The sequence below is a fragment of the Staurois parvus genome, unplaced genomic scaffold (assembly GCF_062004578.1).
Source record: "Staurois parvus isolate SC_StPar_1 unplaced genomic scaffold, SC_StPar_1.0 ptg000498l, whole genome shotgun sequence".
NCBI lineage: Eukaryota > Metazoa > Chordata > Amphibia > Anura > Ranidae > Staurois > Staurois parvus.
This window is the reverse complement of record NW_028318294.1, coordinates 11,449,524-11,457,170: the sequence shown is the minus strand read 5'-3', so window position 1 is coordinate 11,457,170 and position 7,647 is coordinate 11,449,524.

Sequence of the window (7,647 nt, the reverse complement as noted above, 5' to 3'; positions counted from 1 at the left end):
GCGGGGTCCCTTTTTAAGGCAGCACAGTGATAAATACCATAGTCATATGAAATCTTTTTTATAAACTGAAATAACTAATGGAAATCCAGTGCGGTGAGCAGGGGCGGACTGACCATTTGGAAACTCAGGCACTGCCCGAGGGCCCGGGGTCAGTAGGGGACCCCATGAGATACCCCTGGTACCTTTTTCATAGGCTTTTTTGAGTTTGGGCAAGGACACAGGGGCCCCATGATCCCCTATTGCCCGGGGGCCCCCTGAGTTGTCAATCCACCCCTGGCGGTGAGTATTGGTTCCAGCTACTGTAGGAATGTCTGAGGGATTGGGAGGTATGATGTTTTTTATGCTTATTAAAACTAATACATCAACTGGTCTGTTTTTTTTTGCTTTAGCACATGCTGTCATATTTGATATTATCTTTGGCAGGACATCATGATGGCATCATAAGTGACTGCCCTGGGTTACTATCAATTACTTACGTCTTTCTCCATATATACAGTATATATGAATGCTTCACAGGGGTGATCTGACAGAACAGGGAGGAATCAAAGAGCACAGCAGATTGACAACTCAAGCATAGTGGTAAGTGGGTAAAGCAGGGAGGAAACATGGGGCAGAACAGGACCAAGACTCAAACATAACTGTGAGTGGACAGAGCAGGGAGAAGACATGAGACAGAGCCGGACCATGATTCAAACACAATGGAGAGTGGAAAGAGAAGAGAGGATATATGATACAGACAAAGACCAAGACTCAAACACAATTGGGAGTGGACAGAGAAGGAAGAGATATGGTACAGACAAAGACCAAGACTCAAACACAATTGGGAGTGGACAGAGAAGGAAGAGATATTGTACAGACAAAGACCAAGACTCAAACACAATTGGGAGTGGACAGAGAAGGAAGAGATATGGTACAGACAAAGACCAAGACTCAAACACAACAAGGAGTGGACAGAGAAGGGAGGAGATATGGTACAAAAAATACCAAAACTCAAACACAACTGAGAGTGGACATGGCAGGGGAAAACATGGGACAGAGCACAACCAAGACTCAAACACAACTGGGAGTGGACAGAGAAAGGAGGAGATATGGGACAGGGCAGAACTGAGGCTACAACACAACTGTGAATGAACAGACCGGGGGGGGGGTCAAGGGGCAGAGCAGGACCAAGACTCAGAAACAACTGTTAATGGACAGTTTTGGGACAGATCAAGACCAAGACTCAAATTTACTGTGAATGGACAGAGCAGGGGAGAGACATGGGACAAAGACTCAAACACAACTGTGAGTGGACAGAGAAGGGAGGAAATACGGGACAGACAAAAACCAAGACTCAAAATCAACTGTGCGTGGACAGAGCAAGGGGGAGATATAGGAAAAATCAGGACTGAGACCCAAGTGTAGTGTGAGTTGACAATACATGGAGGAGACCCAAGCACAGACCCAAGAAAGTTGCAGTATAATACAGGAAGAAGATACACAGCAGAACAATTGAGGTACAAGGAGAACTGTACAAATTTCAAGACCATTTATAAATAGCTAGATACATTTTTCCAGGAGCCATATGGTGTTTCTTTTCTTGAACTGTAGGTTATACAGGGACTGTCAGGAATGGATTCACCATTGGTGGTGGGACTCACCCGCCGTGTGGGCTGCAGTACCAGGGCTGGCCAGTGGGTGCTCTCAGCAGCCAGAAGCTCACTCCTGCAATCAAGCCATCACCTGAGGCTGATTGCAGGAGGTGTATTTAAGGAATGGCCAGGCCTGCAGTCAGTGCCTTGGTGTATTGTTTCCCATGAGCCCCTGTACCTGGTATCCTGTGTTCCTGCATATCTGCCTACCTGATTTGTTGCTGACCCTGCTTTGATCCTGACCTCTGCTGACCGTCTCCTGTTTAACCCTTGGCTTGCCTGACCATTCTTCTGCCTGATCCTCTGTACCGCGCTGCCCGTGATTTACTGAACCCGGCTTGTGACCCTGACCATTCTCTGCCTGCTCCTCTGGTACCTCACTGCCCGCACGTTGCTGACCTGGCCTGCCTGACTACGTCGTACGCTACCCAGACGATCCATCCATCCATCCCGCACGGATCTGTCCCTGTTACCAGGTCTTCCAGCCTCTTCACATCAGGCTCCTTTCCCCGCACACCAATGACGACGCTCTCTACTATTGCCGGACATGCTCAGGGGTCGCGACCTGGTCTCAGTCTGCTCCAAGTCCATCCCCACCATCAGGGGCCCTGGTGAATAAGCAGATTGGGACTTAGACCCCGCACCCTGAGAAACCCCGTGCTGTGGGCTGCTAGAGACGCCGCCAGGCGGTGCTTACCAGTACCAAACGGCCTGCCTGACCGTTCCACTTCTCCAGCCCTGACTATGCCTGTGTTCCCACACATTTCTGGTCATACCCGGATTCCTGACAGGGACATTCTGAACATCACCAGTAAAACCATAAGGAAACCGTGAATTATTGCAAATGGCAATATGTTTAAGGGCTCGCTCATGCTTGCTTTGTTCTCTGAGGCATTGTATTGTCTCCTCACCGCCTACTTTAACCCCTTGAACCCTGCACTACCCAGTCGCAGCTGTGTGCATTGCATACAGTTGCAAGAAACTTGCAGAGCAGCTCCATTCACATGAATGAATCCTGCTCAGAGGGCTTTATGATGCTGAAGGTAAAAGGAGGTATAATTCCTGCCGTGGCAAAACATGAAGCAAAACATTGCGGCTGCGGCATGTGTACACCTCTGGCTGCTGCCTCTACAGCTAAATGGAAAGTGGTGGGGGTAGTAAAAATGCAGCTCAACTGTGAGCACATCATCAACATATAACCTGATTATTTCTATACAATTCGACTGCACAGTTTACAGAGTGATTATTTATATACCTCTTAGATTCTTGAAGCCATACTATTGCACCTAATTTGGGCAGTTATTAGCAACATAGATAACTATGATTTCTATGTTTATATGCAACATAACATCCGGATGTTAATATATAACATACATATAAGGGCCAAGGAGTTATACTTTAAACAAGGAAAATGTCTTTAAACTTCTCTGTGGTCTCTGACACCCAAGTGCTGAGCTGCAATGGAGCTCATCCTAGCTTCACAAACTAAAATACATACAAATAAAGATAAACCCCATTCAGTATCTCCAGCATATTATTTAAATAACTTTATTGATCCAGATGATTGTTAAAACCTTCATCTGGAGTTGACAAATTTCACCCAGTCAGTGGGCTTAGTCCATCGACTGGGTGAAATAAGTCAGAAGGTAGAATTTAGGAGGTACTTGTTTTAAAACATCTGGCATTTGGCCCATCTTCGTGTGCACCCATGGCATGGGTTATACTGTTTTTAATATTGATATTATGAATGTCCTAATAAACAAATGTCTTGTAGTGATATATGGGCTACCAGATGGGAATACAGGGAGCAGTGGGGTACCAGACATATGACACTCTTACCTTAGGAATTACAAGATCGGTGGTGCTGGTGGAGGCACAAATAAGTATACTTTTTTTTAAAGGTACAACTTGTTTCCAACTTTTTATACTAGAGATACTTTAAGAGTCACTTTATGAGAAAAGGGGGGGGGGCAGCTCAAAAGCTCTTGGCCCCATCCTTTTCCCAACATGTAACACCAGTTTTGGTATTGTAGTTGTAAAAGTGATATTTCATATGATATAAACAAAAAACGAAAATTAAAAAAAAACAATATTTTTGACTTTTTGCTATACAAAATATCTAATAAAAAGATTTTAAAATCAAATTCTTCATAAAATACATGAAAGTTATAGCGTCTACAAATGGTGGTATATATATTGGAATCTTTATTTTTTTTTTTTTTAATACTAGTAATGGCGGCGATCAGTGACTTATAGCGGGACTGCTAGACTGCAGGACTTCGGCGGGCATTCTGACCCTGGGTGGGAACTGACTAACTGCCACTGACATCCCCAGTGACACTAATACATTGATCAGTGCTAATAAAAAGCACTGACACTGTACTAATGACACTGGACAGGAAAGAGTTAACATCTGGGGCGATCAAAGGGTTAACTCTGTACTGTGTGTGTTTCACATTGTGTGCTGTGTTGTGTTTTACAAGGGAGACATGCTGCTTTGTATTTCTCTGCTGTGCAGAGAGATACAAAGCAGCATGCCCATGCTGACAGGAGAGATATCTGTGTTGTTTACACATAGATCTCTCCCTCTCAGCCCTACCGACGCTCACTGAGTCCCAGCCAGAAATCACTGGCCAGGACCCAGTGATTGACATCCTCAGCAGCCAAGAGCAGCGTGGGTAGGGCACATGCCTTGCCCTACCCAGGGGTGTATTTACCACAAGGCAAACAAGGCATTTGCCTAGGGTGGTATTTTTCAGGGGGACAGCAGCATTTTTCAGGGGGACAGCAGCATTTTTCAGGGGGGCAGCACTGTCCCCCCAATGAAGGAAAGGAAGAAGGGACACACGCAGCACGGGGACGAGGTGGGATCTGATAGAGGCTGCGGGCTGCTTGATGGTGTACTCAGAGCCTGACTCTTGTTCCCAGGGATGCCCACCCTGGGTTAAACAAATTGGACTTACAATGTGCTAAGAGTGTTGAACTTAGGGAAGATTTTGTAGAATAGAAAGCACATTTTATTGCTCTAGCTCAATTCCTGCTTGGCTGAGAACTTTTCAGTCCCCCCTCATAAGCTCTTTTCCATTGATTGACAGAATGGTATAATACAGCTCTTAAGCCATATTGTAATTGTTTATAATAATAGATATCACATGCGATTATACATTTCAAAGAAGTCATTTCATCTTGGAGACTCTAATAGGTAACGTGAAGTAGAATATAACAATTGCTTTTCCAGTTGTCATTTACAGAATGCTATGCAGACCTTCAATATTATACATCATCACCCGAGTATTTGACTTTTTAAAGTGACTGGGCTTTGGCTTTGCTTGAGTATTCCACAACGAAGCATCAGATATTCTTTCAAAAGACATTATACGACTTCTGGATGCAAGGTAAAGCTCTCCATTCTCTCTGGAATTTTACAATGCTTTTAACCTTTGTCTTGATATCTTAGCAATGCACCCTATGGCAGCTTTGTGCTGTTTCTTATCTTTCCAATTCATAAAAATGTGTCACAGTGTCTTAGGATACTATTAAGCAGCTCTCTCTCTCTCTCTCTCAATTCTGACACAGCCTCTTTAGACGTGTGCAAGAGCAGTTGATGAGCGCTTGGTAGACTGTGCTGGAACACAAAAGAGGCATTTATCTTTCATCAGAAACCATTTTGTTTCAAACACATAAAATACCCTGTTGAGTTTTTTTTTTTTTTTGCTTCCTGTAGAGGCACAATTCTTGTGTGAGAGACAGAAACTTAACAAAGAGAACCATTGTGTGTTTTCCTTAAGAATTTATTTTGTGTAGCCAATGTCGCGTTTATCGGGAAAACATTTTACTGGGTTTTCATATCTGTATACACTTGCAGCATCATATTTTTCATGATTGTATTTCATGTCCAGATTTGTAGATCCTTCAGGGAACGCCTTATCAGCAGGTCAGGAAGTAAAGTCAACATCATCGCTCAATGACTGATGTGAGTCTGGATCCAACTAAGGTAAATATACAGAAATGTGTTTTGAAATAGCCTGTTTCCTATCACAGTTTAAAAAAACTTTTCGATGGGAATTTTAGCTAAAGCAATATACACGGATATGGTTCTTGGTAGAGACCAAAATGCATACACCCAAACAGGTTGAAATGAATGGACTTGTGTCTTCAACCTTACCAACAATCTGTAACTATGTGAACTCTAGTAAGATGACAGGGTAAACCTATGAAAACTTTTAAAGCATCACTTATGGACAATTTTAGGTACCGTAGCTTGTCACCATTACACAGGCCTGTGAAATATTGAATTTTGACATGTTTGGTATCTATTTGCTCGATACAACTTTTATATTTTACAAAAAAAAGTGGATATTATATTGTGTGTGCTAAAATTCATTTTAGTGTATTTTTTCTTGAAATTTTTTGAAAATGTTTCTGAAAATTGTTTTTCATAAACAACTGAGCAAATATTGTGTGACATAAAAAATTGCAACAGCCGCCATTTTATTTACAGGGTCTCTGCTTTTGAAAAATTGACAGGCAGGTATGAAGAAATACTGTAAAGTAAGAATGCTTTAAAAAAATATACAGCATTTTAAATGTTTATTAGTATCAAATTTACAAAATGAAAACTAAGCGAATGGAATGAAAATCTAAATCAAATCAATATTTGGTGTGTCTACCTGTCAGATACCGCTTGACGTTACCTCTAGCAATCCGCAGGACAGGATTCCCCAGAGCGCGGAGTATAAGCCCCAGTCTGCTTGTTCACCAGAGCCCCTGATGGTGGGGATGGACTTGGAGCAGACAGTGATCAGGTCGCAGCCCTGAGTACACCCGCCTGTGGTAGAGGGATCTGCCAGAGGTATATACTTGGAAGAGAGCCTGACATGAAGAGGCGGAAAGGCCTGAGCAGTGATAACCGGATCCATGCAGGACGGATGGATGGCAGAGTAGTAAGCTTGGTCAGAGGGGCCGGATGGGTAACAGAGGGGTCAGTGCGGTACAAGGCAGCAGGCAAAGAGTAGTCAGATCACTCGCCGGGTTCGGGAACAGGAGTTCAGATCAATAGGAATATCCAAGAGAGTAGTCAAACGAGCCAGGGGTCAGAGCAGGAGATAGTCAGCAGAGGTCAGGATCAAGCAGGGTCGGCAACAAGTCAATCAGAAGATACACAGTAACAGGAACAGGATAAATAGACCATACGGCAACTAGTGTCTGTGCAGAGCTGGTTTAAATAGGGCGCCCTGCTCCGTCATTGGTGCCAGGTGCGCGTCCACGAGCGCGAATGCGCATGCGTGGCTGCCGCCGCCCAGGTCCTAACGCCAGCGGATTAGGGTGCATTGGCGTTCTGCGCATGCGCAGATCCATGCGCCATCGCGCTTGCTGACACTACCCTTGCACACTTTGTTCACTTGCACAAAGCCAAGGATTTTGTAAGATCAGAGTCAGGTGTATGATTAACCAATTATTCCAAGCAGGAGCTAATGATCATCAATTTCCTATGTAGATTGAAACACAGTCATTAACTGAAACAGAAGCAGCTTTGTAGGAGGCTCAAAACTGGGTGAGGAACCGCCAAACTCTGCTAATAAGATGAGGTTGTAGAAGACAGTTTCACAGTAACAAGACACCAGGTAGTTATACTGCATCAGAAAGGTCTCTCCCAGGTAAAGGTTTCTAGGCAGACTGGGGTTTAAAGATCTGCTGTTCAAGCTCTTTTGAAGAAGCACAAAGAAACGGGTAACGCTAATGACTGTAGATGCAGTGATTGGTCAAGGAAACTTAATGTAGCAGATGAAGGACACATCATGCTTACTTCCCTTCGACATAGGAAAATGTCCAGCAGTGCCATCAGCACAAAACAGCTGGAAACCAGTATGACCCAGGTACACCCATCTACTGTCTGAAGAAGTCTGGCCAGAAGTGGTCATCCAGGAAGAACTGCTGCCAAAAAGCTATACCTCTGGTTTGGAAACAAGTCTAAGCAACTCAATTATTCACAAAATAATGGCAACTGGGGCGCAGA